This window comes from Podarcis pityusensis (genome assembly GCF_964106645.2).
Source record: "Podarcis pityusensis genome assembly, chromosome: 14".
Classification (NCBI taxonomy): Eukaryota; Metazoa; Chordata; class Lepidosauria; order Squamata; family Lacertidae; genus Podarcis; species Podarcis pityusensis.
In genome coordinates this window covers 15036873-15042872 of record NC_138039.1, presented here as the reverse complement: position 1 = coordinate 15042872, position 6000 = coordinate 15036873, and the positions used below count along the sequence as shown (strand labels likewise).

The window sequence follows — 6000 nt, the reverse complement described above, 5'->3', positions numbered from 1 at the left end:
CGGTGGACACACGTCATGCTCTTTCTGGGGTAGTTTGTCCATCTTTGGTTCTCCACCCTGCAACCAGCTCTCACCTGTAGCTCCTAGTCACCTGTAGCTGCAACCAGCTCTCACCTGTAGCTCCTAGTCACCTGTAGCTGCAACCAGCTCTCACCTGTAGCTCCTAGTCACCTGTCAGCATGCGACAGCGGCCACCCCTCTGGGAATGGCTTCGACTGATTGGCTAAACCTGGTGAGGGTAGCCAATGGGGATCTCAAACCCTTGGTAAGTTAGGGACTTCCCCTGTATGTGAAGACAAGCTCCAGCAGATTGAGAAGTTAAGACCAATATGGGTCCAACATGGAAGAAGGCGGTTTCTGCATGTGCTGTAGAGGGAAATGAGGAGCAGATGGGACTTACTTGTCAACACCTGAGAAGGTAGCCCATCTAGGAGAAAGACTGAAAGTGCTGATCTTCAACCTCTGCTGCCTTGTGGGATATCTTTGGGAGAAGAGTAAGCCCTACAGAAATACAGAGTGGAGTCCCTAAGAAGGCTGTTGGATGGGGCCTTGTATGCCTTCTTCCAGCAACTCCTGCAGCCAAGCTGGTGCCAAACGTATTGCTCTGCTTTCCTTTGGATCACATCAGAGAGGCTGACTGGGGCAGGGGGGACGATCTTGTCACCGGGGCAGCCCAGAATCTCCATACACAATGCCCAGGCCTGCACTCTGGGGAGGTGATTTCGGTGCTGCTATCACAGCAGTTTCACTTCATCCCTGGAGGCACCGTTCCAGTGTCTCTCGAGACGGACGGGTGCCAACAACCAAAATCATAATTGCCGAAGCAACAAGATGGGCATTGAAATATATCCTTGAACCAGAACTTCTGAAGCTCCAAGGATATAAAAATAAATCACTGTTATTTTGTCACAAGGTACTGCTCTGCTGCTTTTTGTTGTGCAAAGGACACTGCAACAGGGCTTTCAGTGAAGTCTAGAGTGCAAAGGACTCAGTTAATGTAAGAAGAGGCCAATGGCTCATCTAATCCAATGTTCTGTTCTCACGATAGCCAACCAGATGTCCATAGGAAACCCCTAGCATCTGGTTGGCCACTGTGAGAACAGGATGCTGGACTAGATGGGTCATTGGCCTGATCCAGTAGGTCTCTTCTTTATTCAAAGGGCTGGTTTTGGCCTGTGAAGCTTTTCTGTTGCTCAGGACCCCAGTACTTCAAGAACCGCCTCTCACGACCAACCCAGACCATATGATTGTCATCTGAGGCCCTTCTTCATATGCCCCCTCCATGGGAGGTTTGGAGGGTGGCAACACAAGATGGGGCCTTTTCAGTGGTGGCCCCTGCTTGCTGAATGCTTTCCCCAGAGAGGCACGCACAGCAGAGGCATCTCCTCTCTTGCACTCAGGAGGAGCCGAACACTGAAGCCACATTATGCTTGGTTCCATGCACGGCTTCCTCCACCCACTCAACATTGAGGGGCCCCGTCTCCCTACCAACAGATTTGGGAGGAGCCAAAAACACATTGGCGCCATAGAACTGACACCCCTGATGCCTGGGTGCCATCTTCATCTGTTTTTAGGAGTCAAACAATAATTTTGTGTTTTGACTGGGCTTATGGCTCTTAATTTGAAGGGTGCCAATGATGAGACCACTTTAATTGGTTTGGATCTGTAAGTCCTGCCTTTTAGCTGTACAGCTATGTTTTTAGATGTTTATTAGAGGTCCTTACTTGGTTTTAAGGTAAACCACTTTGGGATGCTGGGGGCAGGGAAGGCAACCCACCCCCTGCCAGCTATCCCTGATTTGTTCCTTTCCACCCTTTCTCCCATTGCACCATATTCAAATCGCTCAATAATAATAATAATAATAATAATAATAATAATAATAATTTATTATTTATATCCCGCCCATCTGGCTGGGTTTCCCCAGCCACTCTGGGCGGCTTCCAACAGAATATTAAAATACAATAGTCTATTAAACATTAAAAGCTTCCCTAAACAGGGCTTCCTTCAGATGTCTTCTAAAAGTGTGGTAGTTGTTTTTCTCTTTGACATCTGGTGGGAGGGCATTCCACAGGGCGGGTGCCACTACCGAGAAGGCCCTCTGCCTGGTTCCCTGTAACTTGGCTTCTTGCAGTGAGGGAACCGCCAGAAGGCCCTCGGCGCTGGACCTCAGTGTCTCAGCTGAATGATGGAGGTGGAGACACTCCTTCAGGTATACTGGACCGAGGCCATTTAGGGATTTAAAGGTCAGCACCAAAACTTTGAATTGTGCTTGGACACTATAGTGTCCAGCCCTCCCCTACTTTTAGTATTACTTTCCATCTGTATTGATAGTTACTAAAGTATTAGGAAGTGAGTTTGCTATGGCTTGGATGAGGTGGTGCCTTATGCAAAGGAGCAAAGGCACAGTGCTATGATAAAGGCAGCGATCCGAATCAAAGACTGCGGCTTAAAAACACCACACGTCAAAATAACGTAGCGTAGGCACTCCCCTTTGTATTGAATTACATTCCCAAATGACACATGTCCCCCACTCCCTAATCTGTATGGAAGGATGGATGGAAAGCCTTGCCGACTGCGTTATCATGGGACGGGGCCTGATAATGGTGTGATGACCTTGCGGCGAGGATAGGAAATGCAAACGGGGAGAAAAGCGGCCATTTGTATGTGCAAGGACGAAACACAATATACAAATCATCTTGGAGATAAAGAGATCTTCAGGCTCGCAATGACTGGGTTTTTTTTTTTTTGGCACCTAGGATGTTATCACAAGATGCTCCGGGCAGTTTGTCATGTGCTGAAGCATGCAAACAGGCAACGCACAGGCTGGGAAACCAATTCGCAGGGTTGAGAAGGAATTGATTTTGTAACAGGAGGGTGGGGGCTTGTGGTGGGCAGGAAAACAATGTAGTGTTTCAATAGCAAAGGAGGCATGGCTGGATCACACAGCAGGGAACATCTGCATGCAGGAGAAGGTTGTAAGCAATCAGATGAAGCTGGTGAGGAAGAAGAAGAAGAGTTTGGATTTGATATTCCGCTTTATCACTACCCGAAGGAGTCTCAAAGTGGCTCACAATCTCCTTTCCCTTCCTCCCCCACAACAAACACTCTGTGAGGTGAGTGAGGCTGAGAGACTTCAGAGAAGTGTGACTAGCCCAAGGTCACCAGCAGCTGCATGTGGAGGAGCGGGGAAGCGAACCCGGTTCCCCAGATTACGAGTCTACTGCTCTTAACCACTACACCACACTGGCTCTCCCGAGGGGAGCCTCAGGCCTCTAAGCCTCTCTGCCTGACTCTCAAGGCTCTCCCCAGGCCACACCAACCTGCTGTCCCTGGGCTGCAGCCTCCTTAGGTGTTTTTGCCTGGCTGGAATGTGCCCTTGAATGTGGCTTGTGCCTCTTGCAAGCCTGGATGGAGGACAGAGAGGGGTGTGCGAGTGTGTGTAGAAATTAGCCTGTCGTACAAAGTTAAAATTGGCATTCACTGTTCTGCATGCTGCTGCTTCAGGCCCCACTCATCCCCACTGGCAGTGCTTTTTTTTCTAAAAGAAAAATGTTTAGGGGCACTCTCATTAAACGCTCTCTTCCGTCTGAGACTCAGGGAACACTGTGACAGAAATGAGGTAGCAACGGAACTGACGATTCACCATACTAGAGGAGAAACTAAATTCTTTTTTTTTTTTTTTTTTTAGTTTCTTCTCCCTTTAGATTCACAAAATGTTTAGGGGTATGTGTACCCCTGCATCTCCCCAGAAAAAAAGCACTGCTCACTGGCCCCTGGAACATTGCCCAGAAGGGAATGAGGCCCTCAAAAAGAAAAGAATGGTTCCACACCCCTGTTCTAAAGCCTAGTGCTGTAGTTGCTTGCTGGATGTCCAAATGGAAGGAAGTTCTCAAAACGGGCACAGCAAAATTCTTTTTTTAAAAAAAACCTGCCCTGGGTAGTTATAGAGCAGACGACTGGGCACCCCAAAATGTGTGTTTTGGGGCACCACGCCTGAAAAAAGTGCAGCCCGAAATCGTAAGGGCCTTTTTGACTGCTGTCCTCTCATGGAAAAAAAATGAGATGCCCTGTTTTTCCAGGGCAGTTGACTGATATGAAGCATGAGGCTGAGGTTGGATGAAGTTGGCGGTGCGTGTGTGTGTGTGTCCCATTCACCCTAATGGTCCGGCCTCCACTGCTCAGCTGTGGTGTTATATGGTGACCAGCTTCTCAAGTTTGGCTTCTGTTTCTACACTAGCTGAAGCTTCTGGACAAGCCTCAGTGGCAGCCCCAAATATAGCACATTGCAGTAATCAATCTGGGCCACTGAGGCTATGTGATCCCTTGTCCAGGAATGGCTGCAGCTACCATGCTAACTGCAGCTGCTAAACAGTGCTCCCAGCCACTGTGATCATTTGGAGAATGACAGAGATGACTCCAGGAACACCCTAAGGCCATGTACTTGCTCCTGCAACATCATCCAGAACAAGCAATTAATCGTGGTCATAGGAAGACCCGTGTAGAAGGGGGAGCTGGGTATACTTGCCCTGGGCCTCGGAGGCCCTGCCAGGGATCTGCTCCTTCTTTGGTTTGAGTTTATAACTTTAATTTAGCAAGACTCCCTCCCTGGGCTTCAGGGAAGTTCAGCATGGTCCTGGGTGAAGGTATCAAAAGCCACAGAAAGATCAAGCAGAAGAAGTAGGGCTGGACTTCAGCTTACCTCTTTCTTTTTAAAAGTCATCCATCGAGGCTGCTGAGACCCATTTGGTCCTAAAACCAGGCTTCAAACTGAGTCTAGAGAATTGGCATCTTCTGGGATTCGCCACAGTCGCCCTGCTCTTCTCAAGCACCTAAAGGGGGAGGTAACTAGTAGACAGGCCAAGATGATGGGGCAGTGTTTGAACAATAGTTGATAAAAGGATGGTGATTTCTTATGTCCTCATAGATAAATTCATGGGGGCTAATTAATGGCTACATGGACCTTTTCGTCTGATCCAGCAAGCTCCCCTTACATTCTCATGAAGTCTCTTCGCTGCAACTCTTTGCTGCTCAGAGCCACATGCTCAAGACCTTTTAATATTCTGGAGTGTTTACTTTTGATCCCTTCCTAATCGGTGTTATTTCCATTGTCTTATTTATCCTTTAAAAAGGCAGAGTTTCCAACGAGTCCCAATCTTTTCTTTATCGGTTGTTTGCAAAATGGTTAATTAGGCAGGTCTGCTACTTGTTTCGCATTTTACAAAACAAACAAACAAACAAACAAACACACATCTAATTCGGTTAATGTTAGAGCCGTGCGATTTCCCTAGGCATCTTCTTGTTGACAAATGTTTATTGCACCAAGAAGATATTTTTGTTTTTGTTTTTTTGTAGCTGGAGAAGGAAAAAAAAAAGTTTTCAGAAGAACAAATTCTCTCCTCCTCAAGTGGGTCATTAGCATATCTTTCAACTTTGAATGTGCCGCTTGGTTGACTCACACAAGGTATTGTACTCTGGTTATTACGGCTTGCTTGAATTGCTCTATAATGAAAACAAAGTAACGTGAAGGAGGATTAATCAATTATGTTTCGAGGATGTTAAAGCTGGTGCAAGGAAGCATCCATTTGGTGTTCCTCCTCCAGCTTGGAGCATTAGAAACCATCCATGGATGGTTTTAAAAGAGGATTAGACAAAATCATGGAGGAGAAGGCTATCTGTGGCTACTAGCCACAACGGTTTTGTTCTCACTCCACAGTGGGAGGCAGCAGTGCCTCTGAATCCCATTTGCCAGAAACTACTGGAGGGGCAAGTGCTCTCATAATCATGTCCTGCTTGCAAGCTTCCCATTGGTGCATCTGGTTGGCCACTGTAAGAACAGGATGCTGTCAGTTTGCATTTCTTAGTGCAGAAAGTATTGATCTGATGTGTAGAGATCTTTCCTGTTCTAATTAATTCAAGAAGGTTTTGGAAGCTTCTGGAAGCTTCTCTGTGTGAAAGAAACGAGCAAAACGTTCGTGATGTTCAGGTTATTCCTTCAGAGAA

At 47.1% G+C, this 6000-nt stretch overlaps 1 long non-coding RNA gene across 2 annotated transcripts in view; it reads left to right on the top strand.

Annotated features, from left to right (window-relative positions):
- The first annotated feature begins 2998 nt into the window (after positions 1-2998).
- Positions 2999-6000, top strand: part of LOC308463459 — a 170515-nt gene continuing 167513 nt past the window's right edge. For both annotated transcript variants that reach the window (XR_013979592.1, XR_013979593.1), the window contains exons 1-2: positions 2999-3113; positions 5353-5461. This is a non-coding gene — a long non-coding RNA (uncharacterized lncRNA). The remainder of the gene's footprint in view (positions 3114-5352; positions 5462-6000) is intronic.